Raw genomic sequence first — 24,365 nt, 5'->3', positions numbered from 1 at the left:
ACGCATTATTTTGCTTTACTAGTTTATTTTCCTTTCGCATTTTATTTTTCACAAGAAAGAGCTCCAATGTTCAAAACACTTATGGAATTTATTAAAGTATTTCATTTTTCTTACAAATCTCTCTCTTATTATTTCCTCTCATTACTTTACTTAAACAACATTACTATTACTTATCTTGATGAACCGACGATTGTGACATGCAACGAGACAACGCAATAAACGGATATAGACTCGGAAGAAGATGATATACCAGAAGAGGTTGTTAAAGAGGTTGAGGATTTCGAGAATAGACCTAAGTCTAACTTGGATGAGACTGAGGTTGTTAATTTGGGAGATGCAGAAAATGTCAAAGAAACACGTATTCACCATCACAAAGGGAGGAGAACACGGAATTCCTGAAGGAGTATGAGGACATATTCTCCTGGTCGTATGATGATATGACCGGTCTCAGTACATCTATCGTGGCCCACAAACTGCCAACAATCCTGCATGTCCGCCAGTGAAGCAGAAGCTCAGGAAGTTCAAGCCTGACATAAGTTTAAAAATCAAGGAAGAAGTCACCAAGCAAGTCAAAGCCAAGGTTCTCAGGGTAGTAGAGTATCCAACATGGTTAGCCAACATCGTGCCAGTACCGAAGAAGGACGGGAAGGTTAGAGTCTGTGTCGACTACTGGACCTCAACCGGGCCAGTCCCAAAGACGACTTCCCCTTACCAAATATACACATCTTGATTGACAACTGCGCCAAGCATGAGCTGCAGTCATTTGTTGATTGTTTTGCCAGGTACCATCAGATATGGATGGAAGAGGAAGATGCTGAGAAAACAGCCTTCATTACGCCGTAGGGGATGTATTGCTACAAGATGATGCCGTTTGGGTTAAAGAATGCAGGGGCCACCTATATGAGGGCCATGACTACTATTTTTCATGACATGATACACAAGGAGATCGATGTAAATGTAGATGATGTCATCATCAAATCCAAGAAAGCCATTGACCATATGGAAGATTTAAGGAAGTTCTTCAACAGACTGAGAAGGTACAACCCGAAACTGAATCCCGCCAAATGTGCATTCGGGGTTCCTGCCGGAAAACTACTTGGGTTCATTGTGAGTCGCCGAGGGATATAATTGGATCCATCAAAGGTCAAAGCTATTCAAGAATTGCCATCGCTGAAGAGCAAGAAGGAGGTAATGAGCTTCTTGGGGAGACTTAACTACATCAGCCGGTTCATAGCACAATCTACTGTCATCTGTGAGCCAATCTTCAAGATGCTAAAGAAGGACGCCTCTACCAAATGGACTGACGACTGCCAAAAAGCCTTTGACAGAATTAAGGAGTACCTGTCAACGCCGCCAGTTTTGGTTCTATTGGAACGCACCTGCTGTGCTCTGACTTGGGTAGCCCAGAAGTTGAGGCATTATTTCTGTGCTTACACCACGTATCTCATATCAAGAATGGACCCTTTAAAGTACATCTTTCAGAAGCCCATGCCCACTGGCAAGCTAGCCAAGTGGCAGATCCTGCTGAGTGAATTCGACATTGTCTACATGACTCAGAAAGCAATCAAAGTACAGGCCTTAGCAGATCACCTCGCTGAGAACCCTGTGGATGGAGAATACGAGCCTCTAAAGACGTATTTTCCTGAGGAGGAGGTATCATTTGTTGGAGAAGATATTGCAGAATCCTATGATGGCTGGAGGATGTTTTTTGATGGAGCAACAAATTTCAAAGGAGTTGGCATAGGGGCAGTCCTAGTATCAGAAACCGGCCAGCATTATCCGGTATCCGCCAAGCTCAGGTTCCCATGCACCAACAATATGGCCGAGTACGAAGCTTGCATGTTAGGGCTCAAGATGGCCATTGACATGAACGTCCAAGAGTTGCTAGTGATTGGAGATTCGGATTTACTTCTACATCAGGTCCGAGAAGAATGGGTAACCAAGAACTCCAAGATACTCCCGTATTTGCATCATGTGCAGGAGTTGAGGAAGAGGTTCATAAAGACAGAATTCTGGCATGTTCCCAAAGTCTAGAATGAGTTTGCCGACGCGTTGGCAACCCTATCATCTATGATCCAACATCCAGATAAGAACTTCATAGACCCTATTCCAGTAAAGATTCATGATCTGCCAACTTACTGTGCTCATGTCGAGGAGGAAGCAGATGGAAAGCCTTGGTTCCACGACATCAAGGAATATTTAACCAAAGGAGAATATCCAGAGCTTGCAAATCCCACTCAGAAGCGCACACTCCGGAGATTATCTAACAATTTCTTTCACAGCGGAGGAATCCTATATAGGAGGACTCCTGGTTTGGGATTGCTAAGGTGTGTCGACGCATAGGAAGCATCCAAACTGTTAGAAGAAATCCATGCTGGGACCTGCGGTCCACATATGAACGATTTTGTCTTAGCTAAGAAGATACTCCGGGCAGGTTATTTTTGGATGACCATGGAAACGGACTGCATCCAGTATGTTCGAAAGTGGCATCGCTGTCAGATACATGCAGACATGATAAAGGTGCCTCCAAACGAGCTTACTGCAACAAGCTCGCCATGGCCGTTCGCCGCTTGGGGAAAGGATGTCATCGGACCTATCGAGCCTGCCGCATCAAACGGGCACAGGTTCATTCTAGTGGCAATCGATTATTTCACCAAATGGGTTGAAGCAGCCTCTCACAAAGCAGTGACTAAGAAAGTTGTGGCAGACTTCGTCCGCGACCGTATCGTCTGTCGGTACGGGATTCCAGAGTCGATCATTACTGATAATGGCTCCAATCTCAACAGTGACTTGATGAAGGCCATGTGTGAAACCTTCAGGATCAAACACAAGAATTCTACAGCTTACAGACTTCAGATGAATGGAGACGTAGAAGCCGCCAATAAAATATCAAGAAGATACTAAGGAAAATGATGGAAAAACATAAGCAGTGGCACGAGAAGCTATTATTTGCTTTATTGGGGTACCGCACCACAGTTCGCACATCAACCGGGGCAACTCCCTATATGTTGGTTTATGGTACAGAAGCAGTCATTCCCGCCGAGGTAGAAATTCCCTTATTAAGGATCATACAAGAAGCTGAGCTCGACGACGCAGAATGGGTAAAGAGTCGCTACGAGTAGTTAGCCCTCATAGATGGAAAAAGAATGAATGCAGTTTGTCGTGGTCAACTTTATCAGAACAAAATGTCCCGAGCCTTCAACAAAAGAGTCAAGCTAAGACAATTTACACCAGGACAGCTGGTATTGAAGAAAATCTTTCCATATCAAGATTGAAGCCAAAGGGAAATTCTCTCCCAACTGGCAGGGTCCATACATGGTTCACCGGGTTCTAACAGGAGGAGCCCTCATACTCGCAGAAATGGACGGAGAAGTTTGGCCAAAGCCGATAAATTCAGATGCAGTCAAGCGATACTATGTGTAACATTTATGATTTCCTTATATGATGTAATTTGAACTACCCCTGACCTGATTCCCGTTTAAGAGGGGATACGTAGGCAGCCTTATGGGTTCAGTCACAATTCAATAAAATCATTATTTCCCCCGATATTGGAAACTGGGGCAGAATTTTGAGGAGGACCCTCAAAATTCCGAAGTTGATTTCAGCCATTTACCGCAAGCAGCCGTCAGAAGCAGCAACCTAGTAAACTGGGGAAGAATTTTGAGGAGGACCCTCAAAATTCCGGAGCGAGAAAAGTTGCAACGTCTTGGACCGCGTCACAGTCGTCGGTTCATTTAAGAAAAATTATTTCTCAATTATACATTTATGTTATACTTTACTAAATCATGCATATCTATTATCAAATTGCTTTGTTTAGCGACGCTACCCCAATGATACACAGCATCACCGAAAATAGAGCCAAGCAGGACAAGCGAAGTCCACGGGGAATACGAACTAACCTTCACCCCTCTACAAAACTCACGATTTTCATTTGGATACAGGCACCCAAGTTGCAAATCACCAAGTATATTTATGCACTCATACTTTTCAGGAATGCAACCTTTGGAACCATCACACCCACTCACAATTGCTATCCGTACATGATATCCCCAGCAACCACAATATCGCAATCAGCTATCAGCTATCAAGCCATCAGCTAAGAAATTCTACCTCCATCTGCATTTTCTGCATTGCATAAGGCTACTATTCTGCCTTCCGAGGTTAAGCTCTACCTCCATCTGCATTTTCTGCATTTGCATAAGGCTACTATTCTGCCTTCCGAGGTTAAGCTCTACCTCCATCCGCATTTTCTGCATTTTGCATAAGGCTACCATTCTGCCTTCCGAGACTAAGCTCTATCTCCATCTGCATTTTCTGCATTGCATAAGGCTACCATTCTGCCTTCCGAGACTAACCTCTGTCTCCATCTGCATTTTCTGCATTGCATAAGGCTACTATTCTACCTTTCGAGGTTAAGCTCTACCTCCATCCGCATTTTTTGCGTTGCATAAGGCTACTATTCTGCCTTCTGAGACTAAGCTCTGTCTCCATCTGCATTTTTTGCATTGCATAAGGCTATTATTCTGCCTTCCGAGGTTAAGCTCTACCTCCATCTGCATTTTCTGCATTGCATAAGGCTACCATTCTGCCTTCCGAGGTTAAGCTCTACCTCCATCTGCATGGCTGAAATATGCCACCTCTATTTAAATCTTGCATCGACTGAAATATCGCAATTTCTATTTATGTCTTGCATCGGCTGAAAGATCGCCATTCATATTTACGCTTTACATCGGCTGAAAGATTGCCACCTTCATTTAAATCTTACATCGGCTGAAATATCGCCACTTCATTTAAGTCTTCCATCGGCTGAAAGATCGCCACCTTCATTTAAATCTTGCATCGGCTGAAAGATCGCCACCTTCATTTAAATCTTGCATCGGCTGAAATATCGCCACTTCATTTAAGTCTTGCATCGGCTAAAAGATCGCCAAATCCTGCATTTTCATGGGCTGAAAGATCGCCAAATTGTCCAAAGGCGTCATTGTTCGGAGGCACATTTTCATAGCCCGAGAACGCCATGCCATGGCCTGAGGACCCCATTTTGTCTTTTGCATATCATTATTCAAAGGCATCATAGTTGGAAGGCATCATTCTCATAGCCCGAGAACATCATTTCATAGCCTGCGAATCCTTTATCATACGGTTCATGGCCCAGGACGTCATGGTCCAACGGGAACTTGCATCACGTTTAAATTTATGCACAATATATATTCGCATTGCTCATTTGCAGGTAAACCGGCTAGCAACGGCCGTCTCAGCAGGAGCGATCCCGCTCCAATTCCCGCAGCCTATCAGACTCTGACCATCCTTCTCAACCTGAACACCGCGTCCGCTTTTCGGAAATCTCCATCGGCATATTCCGCCTATGGATCACGAACTACATATGGCCTGATTCCTGTAAGACCAGGGATATGTAGGCAGCTCAGGAACCAGAGCTCGGTCAAAATTCTTCAAATCGTTGCATTCGGTCAAAATTGGCCATCATATCTTTACCCGACAACTCTTTCATCCTTCCTGGGTAAAGAGGGGCAGCTGTTGATACCCAATTTTTTCCTAAGTATTTTTATATACAAAATACTTTCAAAATAGCAAGTACAGACATTATAAGCATGCCCAAGAGTTTTGGTATTTTTTTCCTAATTTTTAAAGATTTTAAAATCAATTTATTGTCCATTTTAGCAGTACAAAAATCAGTAATTATTCCCCAAAACTCTGCTTTTGTGAATAACTTATTTTATTCTGATATTTACACCAAAATATAATTAAGGTGATTTTTTTATATTTTTACAAATTTATTTGGTATTTTTAAAGCTAAATTGCATATAATTGCAATTATAGCCTATTTTACGATTAATAGTATTTTATAATTGTAAAATTAGCTCCAGTATTTTTAAATTAATATTTATGTATTATTAATTAGCTCAGTACTTTTAATTTGCTTTTAAAATCATTTTTTCAGTATATTTATAAAATAAAAGGGGAAAATTGGCTATTTAATATTTAGCCCATTTCTATTTCAATTACATCCCCCATTTTCTTTCAATTTTTGCCCTTAAATTGACCCAATTCTGCCCCAAATTAAACCAGCCCTTACCCATTCTCTGGTTCTTCTTCTCTTGTGAATTTCTTAGTGTCCTAATGCACTTAATCATTAGGTGGCTACTCTTCTAAATTGCAAACCTAATTCCCAAAAGGAAAAGAGTTGTCCGCCCAAATGTCATAAGCCCGATTTCGCCTTTAGAAAAAGGGGGCATCAACAGCAGACCCAGCAGAAGGACGAGCTGGTGGAGCAGCTTCGAGAGGAGCTCAAGGCGAAAGAGACCGAGACCCTAGGGTGGAAGCAACATATGGACCGTCTCTCTTTGGAGAAGGACACACTTCGGGCCCAGTTGGCTTCGGTCGAATGTCAACTACAAAATGTGAAGGTGGAAAGTTTGGCCCGGAGCTAAAAAATTGAGGAGCTCGAAGCTAAGTCGGCCGCCGAACTTGTAAAGGCTAAATTTAAGGCAGAGGCATTTGTGGCCTCTTATCGAGCTGACGTCGAGGCTGCCAACATTCGGGCATAGAAGGTCTCTACTGCTACTGAAGTCAAACTGTCATGCGCTGTCGACCACGCCAGGCGACAATCCTTGAGAGAGACTCTCGAGGAAGTGTATGCTCGTGGCTTTGACCTCTCAGCTGATATTTAAAAGGCAAAAACTTTAGCGGACGAGGCTGCCGCTCTACTCTCCGATGACGAAGACTCTGTTAGTGGTTCCCAGAGCGGAGGAGATGAGTATGAAGCCCCCGAGGAGGCGGTTCTTGAAGATGTGGCTCCCAAAGATGCAAATCCTAAAGTAGACTAGGCCCTTAGGATTTTTTCCTTTTTTATTTTGTATATGGCTCCATGTGGGCATTGTAATATTTTTCATGTATATAAAGAATTCCTTTCCTTTCCCCTCTATCTCTGATTTTCTGTGAAGTCTGCTTCATTTTTGTTTCGTGAAGAATTAGTTTTTGATGTCATAACTTCAGTAATCGAGTGAGCACCCGCTCAAACTCAGAGTAAAACAAACCCTTAGGTTTTTTTTAGTAATCGATGGGCTATCTTATAATAGAATACCTCTTAAGGTTTTTTGGTGAATCCTCAAGCTATGCTTAAGTCGATTTTGTGCGAGCTCGGGATGGTGGGACCCTTAGGTCCGAGTTGAGTGAGAACAAGGTCTCGAACTCTGAATGTTTTGACCCTTAGGTTCTTTTAGTCTGGGCCGATATGGCCTTCGAGAGATGCCTATTATTTCCCCTTTTCGGCTTAAAAGACTTAATAAAAAATTCTTTATGTCTTGGCATGCATTTTTACCCATTGGGTTTTTTGAGGTTTCAATGTCGAACAAAACCCTTTATTTTTAGTGCCTTAGCACAAGTTTGTATTTGAATAATTCGATGCCTCTTAAGGGTTTTTGAGGGCTGATTTTATCGAAACCCTTTTATTATTTTTCCGAGGGTAGCCTTTATTTAACCGGTTTGGTGAGAATTCGAAGGCATGTTTTTATTGCAGAATCCGGACATCTCCGAGCGACGTTATTTCGGCCGTAGCCTTTATTTCGGTCGTAGACTTCGGGTATGTCTGTTGGACTTGTTTCCCGATAACATTTCGAACTTGTTAGAAATGTTAGTCCCCGAGTATGTTGGCGTTGGCCTTTACGTCGAGGGGTGCCTCTTGGAGGTCTTTCGGATGTGTTGACTGTTGATGATAGTCCCCGAGTATTCGAGATGTATTTGCATTTTGGCCCTTGAGCCGTTTATCACAGAACCACAAGTATGGAGCTCGTATAACAGTAAATTTCTTTGAGACACAAAGTGTTTGATATAGAAAGAATGCTTCTTTGAATATTTCATACATGCATACATGTTTTGCCATTGGGGCTCGACTATTCTATATGGACACGGTTCATCTGACCGTTTGGCCCATTACAAAGTTTTCCTATCGAGGCCCTCTTTGGCGTGAAGTATTTTTCTCAAAATATAACCTCCAAGGGTGATGCCCCCCAGTATTTGAGGTTGATTGAAAAGAAGCCTTGGATACTGTTGAATTCTCCTTAGGTAGCACATAGTTGTTGCCTCGTTGAAAACCTCGTCGGAAAAACCCATTTGGGATAAAACCCGATCTAAGGGAAAAAGAGTGCAACGCATGCTTTAAAACCTAAGGTCTTCATGTAGAAGTGTTCTCTCGACGTTTTCGATCGAACACCTGCGATAAGTTAGTATCAAATATAAATGGAAAAAGGGAGAAGGTCATACCTTAGAAATAATATCGTTTGAGTAGCGATACATTCCAATTGTTTGGCAATTATTCGCCTTCCATCGTGCCGAGTTTGTAAGATCCTTTTCCGATGACTCCGATGACTCGGTATGGTCCTTCTCAATTCGGGCCTAGTTTCCCTTCATTCGGATCTCAAGTGTTAAGGGTGACTTTCCTTAGAACTAAGTCCCCTATTCCGAAGTGTCGAAGGTTAGTTCTTCGATTATAATATCTCTCGATTCTTTGCTTTTGTGCAGCCATCCGAACAATTTTAGCTTCTTGTTTTTCATCTAATAGCTCGAGGCTGGTATTCATAGCCTTGTGATTTGATTCCTCTGACGCATGTCAAAATCTGGCGCTGGGTTCCCCGACTTCGACTGGAATTAAGGCCTCAGAGCTATATACAAAAAAGAACGGAGTTGCCCACATGCTGGACTTCGATGTCGTTCGATATGCCTAATAAACTTCGGGTAGAGCTTCTCTCCATTTCCCTTTGGCGTCGTTCAACCTTTTCTTCAAGTTTTGAATGATAGTCTTGTTTGTAGATTCGGCCTTTCCGTTTCCACTCGGGTGATATGGCGTTGATAAGATCCTTTTTATTTTGTGTGCTTCGAGAATCTCCGTTGCCTTATTGCCGATGAATTGCTTTCCGTTGTTGCATACGATTTCGGCAGGTATCCCGAATCGACACACAATGTAGTCCCAGATGAAGTCTATAACTTCTTTTTCCCTGACCTTCTCGAAGGCCTGTGCTTCCACCCATTTAGAAAAGTAGTCAGTCATAAACAAAATGAACTTACCTTTACCTGGGGCTGTTGGTAGAGGACCGACGATGTCTATTCCCTATTTCATGAAAGGCCATGGGGACAGAACTGAATAAAGTTGCTCTTCGGGCTGATGAATCATCCGTGCAAACCTTTGACATTTATCATTTCTTAACAAACTCCTTAGTGTCTTTTTCCATTCTATCCCAGTAGTATCCCGCTTTAACAATTTTGCGAATCAAAGACTCGGCGCCGGAGTGATTTTCACAAGTGCCTTCGTGGATCTCTCGTAAAACATAATCGGTGTCCCCCGACCCTAAACATACCGCCAATGGTCCATCGAACGTCCTTCTGTATAATGTTCCATCTTCATCCAATGTGAGCCGAGCAACCTTGGTTCGTAAAGCCCTTGATTCTTTATGGTCCGATGAGAGCTTCCCATTTTTTAAATATTCAACATACTTATTCCTCTAATCTCAAGTCAAACTTGTAGAATTTATCTTGGAATGACCCTCCTCGACTACAGATCTCGATAATTGGACGACAGTCCTCGGGATAATATCATCTTCCTCGATTGATGAACCCAAGTTTGCAAGTGCGTCGGCCTCACTATTTTGTTCTCGAGGTGCATGGTCTAGAGTCCACTCCTTGAAGTGGTGCAAGGTTACCTGTAGCTTGTCCAAATATCTTTGCATCCTATCCTCTCGAATTTCGAAGCTTTCGTTTACTTGGTTCAGCACCAACAGAGAATCGAACTTGGCTTCAACGACTTCTGCCCCCAAGCTTTTAGCTAGCTCGAGACCTGCAATCATGGCCTCATACTTGGCCTCATTATTAGTCAACCTAGAAGTTTTGATAGATTGTCTAATAGTGTTACCTGTAGGTGGCTTCAAAACAATGCCAAGCCCGAACACTTTCACATTCGAGGCACCATCCGTGAAGAGGGTCCATACCCCCGATGACGTACCGATTTTACTAGAAGTTCCTTCTCTACTTCGGGTACTGATAACTAGGGATTCTAGCCTATCTTATGCTCCTTTTTGCTTAGGTTTTGGATAAAAAAATGTGTAAAAGTATTCCCGGAAACTAACTTATTGTGCCTGTCTGCAGTGTTGGTCTAATTGAAGCAAGAAAGTCATAACCAGCTCATAAAGGAGTTAAAACCTGCACAAGTTCAAAGCTGGAATAAAAAAGCCGACAGCGCAGGAAAGGGCGGCGCAGAAGGTTTACCGCTAGGGCGTACACAATTACGCTAGTAGCGGAATTGAGATTCAGAGAGGCATTTTGGGGCACAACAGACACCACTGACCACGGTGAAATAGCGCGGCAGCGGAACACTTGACGCTGCCGCGGTGCAAATTATGCTGAGGGCGAAAAAGAGATTCGAGGACCCTGGAAATTTGAGATTAACTGAGAAATGCGGCCTGCGAACATTTTACGCGGCTGCGATTGAAACCAGCGCTGAGGCAGACATTTTTACGCTCCCAGCGGAATCTAGCCCAGTCTCGGTTCAAGATGGAAGAAACGCGGTCCGCGCTCGCTTTTGGGCGGCTGCGGTAGTCCAAGTGCTGAGGCGTCCAGTTTTCCGCTGACAGCAGAACCTCCGTAGGGTGTTTTTGTCCGAAAATTTCAGCTGTGTATAAATAGTTCTTTTTCACATTTTTAGGTGAGCTTTTGTTTTGATGAACAAGTGAACCGCCGTACTTAGCTATTTTGAGTAATTTTATAGTAGCTTTTATCATTAATCTTAGATTTTACTCTTGTAATTACTTTTTATGGGTTATATTTCATCTCTATCTTTGATTTCTACCTTGATTATGAGTAGCTAAACCCATTAGCTAGGGTTGTGACCCGACCCTAGTGTGGGTATTTAATGGATCTTCAATTTCAGGGCTTAATTGTTTAAGGGTTAATGATATTTAACTTGAATCATGCTTTAATTTTTGAATTGATGGTTGCAAACACTGATTCGTGCCTATATGACTTAGACTCTTCTTGAGAAGGAGAGTCTAAATCTAGGAAATTCAGGCTAACAAGGAATTGGGGTGCATTCAAGAGATTGATAGCCCCAATTAAAGGGTGAAACCTAGAGATAATAATACCCGACTTGAGTCAATTTTGCTTGTATTGTTTGGACACCCAATTGTGCTTGAGAAAGCCAATTCGGGCAAAGTCACTCAAACTACCGAGAGGTATAGAGTGAGTAATTATGTGCAATGGTTATATCATGATTCCAAATATTACAAGTTTGTCCTAAGTTTTAGACCCCATTAGATACTAGGCTAGGTGTAAGTCACTTCCCTAGTGCCTTTTATTAATTGAGAAAACCCTTACAAAAACATTATACTTAGATTACTTTTAGCATTCATTAGCATAAAAATAGAATAGAAACAAAACAAAACATAGTTAGAAGTGTAATTAAGAACAACAGGCACAACTAGATTGGATAGAAACCTAACTCCAAACCAATATTAGCTCCTTGTGGATATCGATCCCGACCTTTCGGGTAAAAGCTGCATCGACCACTCTTGCCATTTTATAGTGGTATAGGGATGTACCCGATCAGGTACGAAGGTTGGTGTAAAATCAGCCACGAAGTCAGCTAAGATTTGAGACTTGATAGCCGTTCGGGGTTGATATTCAATATCGTACCCGCCAAGTTCGACGGCCCATTTGGCCAATCAGCCCGATAACTCGGGCTTGTGCAAAACATTTCGGAGAGGATAAGTGGTTAACACACATATGGGATGACACTGGAAATATGGCTTTAACTTTCTAAATCCGCTTATTAATGCAAGTGCCAATTTCTCTAAGTGTGGATACCTAGTTTCAGCATCTCCTAAGGTTCGGCTTACGTAATAAACAGGAAACTGCGTACCTTGCTCTTCTCAAACTAGTACACCACTTACCGCTATTTCGGACACAGCCAAGTATAGGTACAACTTCTCTTCTGCCTTCGGAGTGTGGAGCAGAGGTGGGCTCGATAAGTATCGCTTCAATTCCTCCAGTGCTTGCTGACATTCTGGGATCCATGCAAAATCATTTTTCTTTTTGAGTAAGGAAAAGAACTTGTGGCTTCAATCTGATGACCTCGAAATGAATCGCCCCAAGGAAGCTATCTATCCGGTTAGCCTTTGCACGACTTTCACACTGTCCACGACGCCTATATCCTCGATGGCCTTAATCTTATCAGGGTTGATTTCGATTCCCCGATTTGATACCATGTATCCGAGAATTTGCCTGACCCGACCCCGAAGGCACATTTTTTGGGGTTAAGTTTCATGTTGTACTTCCTCAAGATTTCGAATGTTTCCTGCAAATGAGTCAAATGGTCCTCTGCGCGCAAGGACTAAACTAGAATGTCATCTATATAAACTTCAATTGACTTACCTATCTATTCTTCGAACATCTTATTTACTAGGCGTTGGTAAGTAGCCCCTGCGTTTTTAGCCCGAAGGGCATTACATTGTAACAGTATGTTCCATACTTGGTGATAAACGAGGTCTTGTCCTGGTCTTCTGGGTTCATCTGAATTTGATTGTACTTAGAGTAGGCGTCGGGAAAGGTAAGGATCTCGTGGCCAGCCGTGGCATCGATACTGTGATCGATGTTAGGCAGTTTAATAGAGTCTTTAGGGCATGCCTTGTTTAAATCCTTGTAGTCTACGCACATTGTAAGTTTGTTCCTTTATTTAGGGACTACAACTACATTGGCTAACCATTCAGGGTATTTACCTCCCGAATGGATCCTATTTTAAGAAGTTTAGTTACCTCATCCTTTATGAATGCATGTTTCACCTTGGACTGGGGCCTTCTTTTTTGCTTCACCGGTTTGCATCTGGGGTCGAGGCTTAGCCGGTGTGTTGTTATTTCCGACGGGATCCATTTCATGTCTAAATGGGACCAAGCAAAACAATCCATGTTATCGATAAGAAATTGAATGAGTTTTTTCCTGAGTTCGGGGGTTAGCCCCGTTCCCAGGTATACCTTTCGCTCGGGCATGTACTCGATCAGTATGACCTGTTCTAGATCCTCGACCGTTGACTTGGTTGTGTCCGATTCTTCGGGAACGATGAAAGTTCGAGGAGTAAGGAAATCCTCTTCTTCTTCTTCAATTACCTGTTTCTCTGATTCGGTCGAGACTGGGGACGGTGATTGCTATTTGGCCATCTGCTTATCTTTGCCCGATTTTTATGAGGTCGAAAGTGCTGATATCGGCGTCATCTCTTCGACTGCAAACATTTCCTTTGCAGCGTGTTATTCCCCGTAAACTGTTTTCACACCATCCATTGTCAGGAATTTCACCATTTGATGAAGGGTCGACGGTACCGCCCTCATGTTGTGGATCCATGGCCTCCCGAGTAGTGCATTATATCTCATGTCGCTTTCGATGACATGGAATTTTGTATCTTGGATGGTCCCGGCCACGTTCACTGGTAGGGTTATCTCCCCCTTCGTTGTTTCACTTGCCATGTTGAAGCCGTTTAAGACTCGAGATGCAGGCACAATTTGCTCCTGCAGGCCGAGCTGCTCTACGACCCTTGACCTGATTATGTTAGTTGAGCTACCTGGATCCACTAGAACACATTTAACATGAATTTTATTTAACAAAATAGAAATTACTAGGGCGTCGTTGTGCGGCTTGTTGATACCCAATTTTTCCCTATGTATTTTCATACTCAAAAATACTTTCAAAATAGCATGTGTATGCATATATAAGCATGCCCAAGAGTTTTGATATTTTTTCCTAATTTTTAAGATTTTTAAAATCAATTTATTGTCTATTTCTAGCAGTATAAAATCCAATAATTGCTCCCAGGATTATCATTTTGGGAATAATTTATTTATATTCTTATATTTACATCAAAGTATAATTAAGGTGATTTTTTGCATATTTTTATATAAATTTAATTGGCATTTTTAGAGCTAAATTGCGTATAATTGCAATTATAGCCTATTTTACAATTAATAGCATTTTACAATTACAAAATCATTCCCAGTAACTTTAGATTAATGATTATATATTATTAATTAGTTCAGTGTTTTTAATTTGTTTTAAAATCAGTTTAATTATTTTATAAAAATTAAAAGGGGAGAAATTGGTTACTTAATACATAGCCATTTCCAATTGCAATTGTAGCCTCAATTGACCCCAATTCCACCCCAATATTAAACGACCCAATTTTGATTTTGACCCGACCCTTTAGCCCTATTTCTTAAACCCGTCCGGTTCTCTTTAAATCCTGGCCGTTGATCGTTTGATCAACGGCTGTAACTCGTTCTTTCCTTTTTTAATCCCCTAACCCCTCTAACCCTAATTAATTTGCACAAAGACGCCGCCTCTAAACTCCCTCATCTCCCAAAAAACCTCTCTAACCCTCCGAAACCCTAACCCTATTCCACCGATCTCCGTCTCACCTCCATTGGAATCCATGGCACCCCTGGCCATGGATGGCCTGTGCTCCCTCTCCCTCACCCTCAGCTTGAGTTACTCGAAGTTTGGAGGCCTGACTTCCACGGTTTCCTTTGGATTTGTCTCAGATCTGCAAGATCTATGGCCTCTACGGCCATTTTTCGGCATGTTCAAGGCAATATGAGTCTCTTCGACTCAGGATCCGACTTTCCTCAAGACCTTCTCATTCTAGGGTTTTCTCTGCCATTTTTAAGCCTTCTAAGGTTCTATACTTGTTCATTTCTTTTAGAACTGTGACATGCTTGGTCCTTGCTTGAAGTTTTAAGGGTTTTCCCTAAATTTTCTTTCTCAAAACCGTCAAATGCAATTTTTAGGGTTTCTGGAAAAAGTTTCTTTAATATATTTTCTGACTCTTTTGCTCTCTCTTATGTGTGTTTATACTCGCTTATTTATTTCTTATTATGCTCAAGTTTGTTTTCTTATTTCGATTTTGCAAGATCTTTTTGTTGTTCCTTGTTCACATGTTAACTAGGTTGTTTGTCCTTTACTCTTTGCTATGTGTTCGTGCTCCTTGATTTTGTTTCACTTTACTGAGTTTTGTTGGTATTCCTGCTTAGTATTGCTCTTACCTGCTTTGTTTAAACTTCTGAGATCTGTTTTGAGTCCAAAGATTTTCTCAAGCATGCCTTTGAATCAATGTGTTTGCTATCGCGTATGTTTGCCTCTCTCAATGATTTCTCACCTCTGATTCTATTTGAAACCCTAAAATTTGGGGGTTTCTCTTTGGGTAGATGGCACTAGGGTTTCACTTTGGAACCCTAGGTTTCCAGACTCACGGTGAGCCTCTAATCGAACTCAAATCCTACTTGCCTGTGGTTCTGAAACTTTCATTGTTAGACTCTTCTTTTGCTTAAACTGTATGCTTTATATATGAGGAAAACTTCCCTTTCAAAATATTTCACCAATAATTGATTTTGAAATCCTTTTAATCATGCTTATGATTCATCACTGATTTATTTCGATTGAATCCGTTTTACCCTACTGGCTGTTTATTTTGATCCTTTTGTGTAAAAATCCTAGGCTTGTGATGTTTTCCTTAAAATACTTGATCTTGTGTATTTCTTCTGTGATTCTGTACCAACGTTTGAATTATTTCCATATCTGTATGACTCTTTCCTTAATTACTTAAGGTTCTCTGTGATTACAATTGGATCCGGGACCCTTTTGATTGATTTACAATTCCTTAAAATGCTAATTATTCATCACTTAATCATTAGGTGGCGACTCGTCAAACTCCAAAACCCAATTTCCAAAAGGGAAAGGAGTTGTCTACCCAAATGTCGTAAATCCGATTTCGCCTTTTAAAAGAGGAAAAAGGGGGCGTCGACAGTTAGGCAAGATACTTACCTCAAAGACGACACACCGATACTTAAAAATGCACTTCTCGGGTGAAAAGACCTCCGGAAGGCTCAAATCTGACCAAATTAACTTCAAAGCACAAATAAAATGCATAAGAAACTATTCCGGATCCTAAAGTCTCAATCTTTAACAAAATAGAAAAATCGGTCCAAAAGTCGACCCCCGGGACCTCACCTCGGAACCCGACAAATTTTACAAAAAACCGAATTCCCATTCCAATATGAGTTCAACCATACAAAATTTATTAAATTCCGATACTATTTGGCCCCTCAAATCATGATTTTTAATTTTAGAAATTTTCTTCAAAAACTAACATTTTCCTCAACCCAAACAAATTAAATGATAAAAATGAAGACAAATTCATGGAATATAATCAATCCTAAGTGAAGAACACTTACCCAATCGATTTGTGCAAAAATCCCTCAAAGAATCGCTCAAAACCGAGCTCCACAAGTCAAGTTATGGTGAAAATGGTGTAACCCTCGGTTTGGAATTATATTCTGTCCGCCCAGGCTTTTGTGCATCGCGAACGTGGAGGGAGTATCGCGTTCGCGAAGAAGAAAATGAAGGTTGCCCAGGTTACTCATCGCGAACGCGACAGTGTGTCCGCGAAAGCGAAGAAGGAAAGTCTGATGGCCCAAGGATTGCTCTTCGCGAACGCGTGAAATCGTACGCGAGCGCGAAGGGTGGATGGCATAACTACGCGAACACCATAGACAGATGCGAACGCGATGAAGGAAGGGACAGAGCTTCGCGAACGCAGGGCGTTTTACGCGACCACGAAGTAGGAAAAATGAGGCGACCAGCAGAGACACTTCGCGAACGCGGAAGGGGCTCCGCGAACGCGAAGGAGGATATCAGATACCAGAAACAGCAGTTCAAAAACAAGGGAAAATGGCCCGTAGCCCACCCGAAACACACCCGAGGCCCCCGGGACCCCATCTAAACACACAAACAAGTCATATAACCTAACACGAACTCGCTCGAGGTCTCAAATTATATCAAACAACGCCAAAACATCGAATCACGCCAAGAATCAAACATAGGAACTTTCAAACCTTCCAACTACCAAAACTCGTGCTGAAACCTATCAAATCAACCCGGAATGACGCCAAATTTTGCAGACAAGTCCAAAATGACATAACGGAGCTGTTCCAACTCTCGGAATCGCATTCTGACCCCGATATCACAAAAGTCAACTATGGGTCAAACTTCTCCATTTTCCAAACTTCAACTTTTCCAACTTTTGTCGAAATGCCTCAATTTACCCTACGGACCTCCAAATCTGCATCTGGACGCGCGCCTAAGTCCAAAATCACAATACGAAGCTGTTGGAATCATCAAAAATTCATTCCAGGGCCGTTTACTCAAAAGTCCAATTCCCGTCAAATTCTCATCGCTTAAACTCCCAAAACTAGATTCCTTCTTCCAATTTGACTCTAAATCATTCGTTAATTGAATTCAACCATGCACGCAAGTCGATACTCATATTATAAAGCTGTTCCAGACCTTACACCGCTGAACGGAGCTTAAATTCTCAAAACGACTGGCCAGGTCGTTACATCCTCCCCCTCTTAAAACCAACGTTCGTCCTCGAACGTGCTAAGATTTGCCTCGAAGTCCTCAAATCTTTGAATGCACACTTCCAGCATACACCCGCGGGTGATCCTGCGTCACCCCAATCCTCATAAATCTGTTGACACCATGTCAACTGAAATTTAGCCTTTCTAGCAATACCAATAAGCCTTAGAGCCAAAATCCCCATCTCCCATTCATTTCCAAGAGACCCGATTCTAAATCCATATCCGGTATCAGTTAGCTGCAACCACTTATGCCTACACCCACAGGGTACAACAACACAACATACACACTACACATAGGCCTATAATAACATTCCTGATCACAATAGTTGCCCGAAATCAAATCCTGCATCGGCCATAAGCCTCATATTCGCTAGGAACCCGTTTCAAACCTCCACAACACTGACGATGATACAATAACCACAAAAACCATACGATTAACACCCGAATCACCAATTCACAACTACCAACGGGCACACACCCCACAAGCTAAAACTCAAGAAGCACAGAACGAAAATGACTCAATATGGAAAGGGAACACATAAAGGAACTATCTAACAAGTCCGTCAAGCACAAATTTTTCTATCAAAACTAATAAATTAAAATAATCTACAAGGAAGAATTAAAGCATATAAAAGAATCACACGTATCTCATACTGATATAACTCCCACCGCGGTACACAGCCCGGTCTCAACTCATCAAATCACATGAAATAACGAGGGTCCTGCCCTCAACTCTGAATCTCAAGTAGGATATATATCGAACCAGCTGGAAACTTTCACTAGACCAATTTCCGTCACAAATTACAACAAGTACTGGATCCCATACCGGTGGAGCATAAAAATCACAGCTCGTAGCCAAAAATACTCAGAAATCACATCAAGCCTACCGAAATGGAAAATAGGAATTTACTACTAGTCTCATAACTCTCGATAATGAATAAAAACAGACGATAGACACGGCTAACACTCATAGAACCTCCCAACAGGGTAACACATAAACAGAGTGCAAATCATGAAACGCACCCATAAGTGGAGCAACAATTAGGGGAACTCACCCCGATAAGTAGAACTGTAATGAACTACGGATGGTGCTCCTCTATAATAAATCAAAATCATACATGAATGACATCATTTGGCGCAACGGCCTTAAGCCTACTATATGAAACACATCAACGGGTCGGGCCTCCCCCTCTTGGGCGCCCTCTGCTCACCTGAATACCTCGCTGTGACACATCTGCCCGAAATCTGTGGAAATCTCTCACCATGTGGCTAGTATCTCCACACTCAAAGCAACCCCTCTACTGATGTGGCTGTGGAAACTGTGCGGTACGGGTACTCTGAGACCCATGAACACCTGAATCACTGTGTGAAGCCTGAAGCGCAAACTGAACTGGTTGACCCACGAAACCTCCACCATGTCGAACACTGCCTCCAAAATAAGGGCCAGCAGATCTCTCCAGTCTACGAGGCCTCCTCGCCTCCCTGTACTCTCTCCCTCCAAATCTCGTCTGTCCTCTCGCTCCTGGTCCCATATGCTCTCTAACCGGCGAGCGATCCCTACCACCTACTGAAACGAAACATCTGACTCCAACTCTCGAGCCATGCTAAACCGAAGTGACTGAGGTACAAACTATCTCAAAACATCTCTAAAAATTGAACCCATGTAAGTGAAGCTGCATCGGCCGATTCCCAACTCATACGTCTGCCACCACTGATAAGCCGCTCCGTCAAGCTCGAACGTAGTAAAAGCAACCCCACTCGTCTCGGAAATACCCATAGTGCTGATAATGCTATGGCACTCCTCAAACCCATTGTGCTCTCTTAAGCCAAACCATTGAATGTAGGAGGGTCACATTCTCTTGAACCTTGCAAATCTAAGTTGTTCTCCCTCGGATGCTGCTGCCCTGACCATGGGCTGAACTGGAACCACCAATTGTGCCGCCATGACACCTGGGGCCTGACTAATGGAAACTCGCTGCTCTGAGTGTGGTCTAGCTGCGGCACATACTCCTCATCGGCCTCTGCCTCTGCTTCTAGCACCTGCTCCGGAAGCAGCGCCGTCGATAACTACAGCTCGTGTCCTCACCGTCGGTGAGAGAATGGAATGATAAAAGTTCAAACTCCGGAATCAATAAGCTCGCACGATAGGAATGAAAGAAGTGAGATTCTCCTAATAGTTCCGTAGCCTCTCGAAGATAAGTACAGACGTCTCCGTACCGATCCGCAAGACTCTATTAAACTCGCTTATGACTCGTAGCACCTATGAACCTAGAGCTCTGATACCAACCTGTCACGACCCAATTTTCCCTCCGTTGGGTTTCGTGATGGCACCTAGTCTTAAGGACTAGGTAAGCCTACTAAAATGCGGAATAACAACAACAACTAATAACAGCTAGAATTCTTCTGAGATGAATCCTTTATACAATGAACAACTTCCCAAAACCCGGTAGTACTCTACAGAGTTTCGCTACAACTTCTAAACACAACCGTATGGAAATAAGTACAACAGTGTGAATATAAAATAGGAAGGTGACTCTGAAGCCTGCGAACGCAGCAGCAGGACTACCTTGAGTCTCCTTGGCAAGAATCCGCACAGCTACTAGCGAACAATACCTGGATCTGCACACAAAAAAATGTGCAGAAGTGTAGTATGAGCACACCACAGCGGCGCCCAGTAAGTACCAAGACTAACCTCGGTGGAGTAGTGACGAGTAACAGTCAAGACACCCACTGGTCTAATAAGCAGAACAAGCATAAGTATAGAAAAGAACTGACATGATATCTATATAAAGACTAAGCGATATTTCTAACAATACAGAAACTACAATAAAGAAAGGAAACAACAAGTAATAGTAGGAAACCATAATAAAGCTCACAAAAGTGAACTAAAAGAAATACAACCCCAGACTCGAAATCACAAATACAGTAAGGGTGAGTCATAACTCAGCAACTACGGCAGCCTTCACCTTGAGTCTTAACCAGCAAGCATCAATCAAATAATCAAACTGTTTTCAAGTGATAAAGATGGTTTGAAATATACTTACTTCAAATAAGGGTTCTTTTCAAAAGAGTTTCTTTAAAAATAGTACTTTCAAATATAATCTTTTCAAAAAAAAAAAAGATAATCCTCCGAATTTAAGTCACCCTGTGACACCTCATCTCATAATCATACAATACGGGTCTCAATACCTGAACCCTAACACTTGGCATCATGTGCCCTCATCACACCTCATAATCATACTGACAACTCACGTGCCAAAAGAGTCATTCTCACATGGAAGGAAAATAAACAAGGGGTGCGTCTATACTTAGAAATCTCAAAGATCCTCCTACCCGATAAGGGGGATTAACTACGTGTATGCTTGTGCAAGTGTCCTAACATAGTTCGCACCAACAAGTAAGTATAAGGAAATGGAACGGACAGCACCTATAATGTTTACACAGGGATAGGAACAATGAAAACATCAGCTCAGAACACAATGATATTAACAGGGGATCACCCAGGATATCGTTCCGTAGTCCCAAACGTAAATATGTGTGCTAGGGATCTCTTGGTATCCTCAATATATGTACTAGGGATCTCTTGGTGTCCCGAGGATCTCTTGGTATCCTCAATATATGTGGTGGGGATCTCTTGGTATCCCGAGGATCTCTTGGTATCCTCAATATATGTGTTGGGGATCTCTTGGTATCCTGGGGATCTCTTGGTATCCCGATGATCTCTTGGTATCCTCAATATATGTGCTGGGGATCTCTTGGTATCCCGAGGATCTCTTGGTATCCTCAATATATGTGCTGGGATCTCTTGGTATCCCGCACTACAGCCAAAATTAATATATGTGCAGGGGAATCTCCCGGGTGCAGTTTCGTAGTACCAAAATAAATACGCAACGCAACCAACAGAAACAACAGTTACAGCACAACAGAAAGCTCGTACATCACCACAATACATATAACCACAGCATGACAATAATACAAGGTAAGACAAGTAAATCAAATCAAGGACTATAAATCACAAGGAAACGGTAGAACCAGCTCACAAAGAATAACAATAGAAAAGAATGCTGGCATAAAGGGAATAGTTCAACCACGGGAAAACTAACATGTAGCAACGATCCCACAATATACAAGTCAATAACAAGGAAATCAACACGAGTCAAGTATTCCCAAATAAAGGCGAGTCAACAAGATATAAATTATCTAAACTCCTTTTAAGGTTGGACAAACTTTGAGGATATTCTAAAATTCAATTAAGGGAGGATGATCTTAGCTTCACCTAAAACTAAACAATTTCAGAAGGGGTGATAAAATTTTCAAATAAGATAAGCAACTGTGAAAAGAAAGCATGACAATAGGTGAGGAGAAATTCTTCAGTCAAATCAATTAGGAGTCAATTAGGCAATAAGAGTGAATCATGAAGCAATTAATTCCAATCAAGAATGTTGAGGTGAAATAATAAATAGGAAACTCAGTCATGTCAAGAACATATTCCTACACAGTGAATATAGAGACCTAAGAACACTAAAAGGCCAATTTTCCACAAATGAGTCCGAGAACGCACTCGTCACCTCGCGTACATGAACTACAATCAACATAGAAGACTCAAATCCTAAGGGGAAGTCCCCCACACAAGGTTAGGCAAGATACTTACCTCAAAGATGACATACCGATACTCAAAAATGCACTTCTCGGGTGAAAAGACCTCCGGACGGCTCAAATCTAACAAAATTAACTTCAAAGCACAAATAAAACGCATACGGAACTATTCCGGATCATAAAGTCCCAATCTTTAACAAAATAAAAAAATCGGTCCAAAAATTGACCCCCGGGCCCGCACCTCGGAACCCGACAAATTTTATAAAAAATCGAATACCCATTCCAATATGAGTTCAACCATACAAAATTTATTAAATTCCGATACTATTTGGCCCCTCAAATCATGATCTTTCATTTTAGAAATTTTCTTCAAAAACTAACATTTTCCTCAACCCAAATCACAAATTAAATGATAAAAATGAACACAAATTCATGGAATATAATCAATCCTAAGTGAAGAACACTTACCCAATCGATTTGTGCGAAAATCCCTCAAAGAGTCGCTCAAAATCGAGCTCCACAAGTCAAGTTATGGTGAAAATGGTGTAACCCTCGGTTTGGAATTATATTTTGTCCGGCCAGGCTTTTGTGCATCGCGAACGCGGAGGGAGTATCGCGTTCGCGAAGAAGAAAATGAAGGTTGCCCAGGTTACTCATCGGGAACGCGACAGTGCACCCGCGAATGCGAAGAAGGAAAGTCTGATGGCCCAAGGACTGCTCTTCGCGAACGCGTGAAATCGTACGCGAAAGCGAAGGGTGGGATGGAATAACTACGCGAACGCGATAGAGAGATGTGAACGCGATGAAGGAAGAGACAGAGCTTCGCGAACGCGAGGCGTTTTACGCGAACGCGAAGTAGGAAAAATGAGGCGACCAGCAGAGACACTTCGCGAACGCGGAAGGGGCTCCGCGAACGCGAAGGAGGATATCAGATACCAGAAACAGCAGTTCAAAAACAAGGGAAAATGGCCCGTAGCCCACCCAAAACACACCCGAGGCTTCCGGGACCCCGTCTAAACACACAAACAAGTCATATAACCTAACATGAGCTCGCTCGAGGTCTCAAATCACATCAAACAACACCGGAACATCGAATCACACAAAGAATCAAACTTAGGAACTTTCAAACCTTCAAACTTCCAAAACTCGTGATGAAACCTATCAAATCAACCCGGAATGACGCCAAATTTTGCTGACAAGTCCAAAATGATATAACGGAGCTGTTCCAACTCTCGGAATCTCATTCCGACCTCGATATTACGAAAGTCAACTATGGGTCAAACTTCTACATTTTCCAAACTTCAACTTTTCCAACTTTTGTCGAAATGCCTCAATTTACCCTACGGACCTCCAAATATGCATCCGGACGCGCGCCTAAGTCCAAAATCACCATACGAAGCTGTTGGAATCATCAAAAATTCATTCTGGGGCCGTTTACTCAAAAGTCCAATTCCGAACAAATTCTCATCGCTTAACTCCCAAAACCAGATTCCTTCTTGCAATTTGACTCTGAATCATCCGTTAACTGAATTCAACCATGCACGTAAGTCGATACTCATATTATAAAGTTGTTCTAGACCTTCGCCGCTGAACGGAGCTTAAATTCTCAAAACGACCGGCCGGGTCGTTACATATGCTTAAAAAAATAAACAAACTTAATGATTAAAATCTGAATAATTAAGATTCAAACTTTAAAGCAAACACATTTAATGTCTGAAATTTGAATAATTAAGTTAGACCTCCATTAAGTACAAAGGCCACATTAGTAATTTAAGCATTTTTAATTGAATAAAGCCGATTTCAAGAATCCCTATTTATCCACTCACAATTAATCAATCAAGTAATTAGATATATCTCTATCTCCAACTAGTTGATGTTACTACTGTGCAAAAAGAAAACTTTGCTTATTCAACACTATACCTAGGTGCTAATTGTTAGTAAACTGTATTTATAAAATAATTCTGGAGAAAATAAAATGACATAAACAGAAACATAAACGAAACACAAATTAATCTGAGCACACTGAATTCACAGTGTTTTCTTAAGGAATTTAATCCTCTCCTAGTACCCAAGGTTATGGATTATTTCCTCCCAGGATAGAACGAATTACACACTGGTGTAGTGGTACTTCAAACCCCAGTGTTTCAGCGAACACAAAGTTCAGTAGCAAATCACACTTACTGTTGCTTTCTTTGAAGTTAAAACAGTGCGGAAGAGGAGGAGAAACTCAAAAAATCGCATGGAAAATCTGAGAGAATGGACTTGTATTTATAGCCAATGTTAGGCTGAAATCTGAAGAGGTGCAACTCT

The sequence above is a fragment of the Nicotiana attenuata genome, unplaced genomic scaffold (assembly GCF_001879085.1).
Source record: "Nicotiana attenuata strain UT unplaced genomic scaffold, NIATTr2, whole genome shotgun sequence".
Lineage (NCBI taxonomy): Eukaryota > Viridiplantae > Streptophyta > Magnoliopsida > Solanales > Solanaceae > Nicotiana > Nicotiana attenuata.
The sequence above is the reverse complement of the archived record's forward strand: the minus strand, read 5'-3'. Positions refer to the sequence as shown.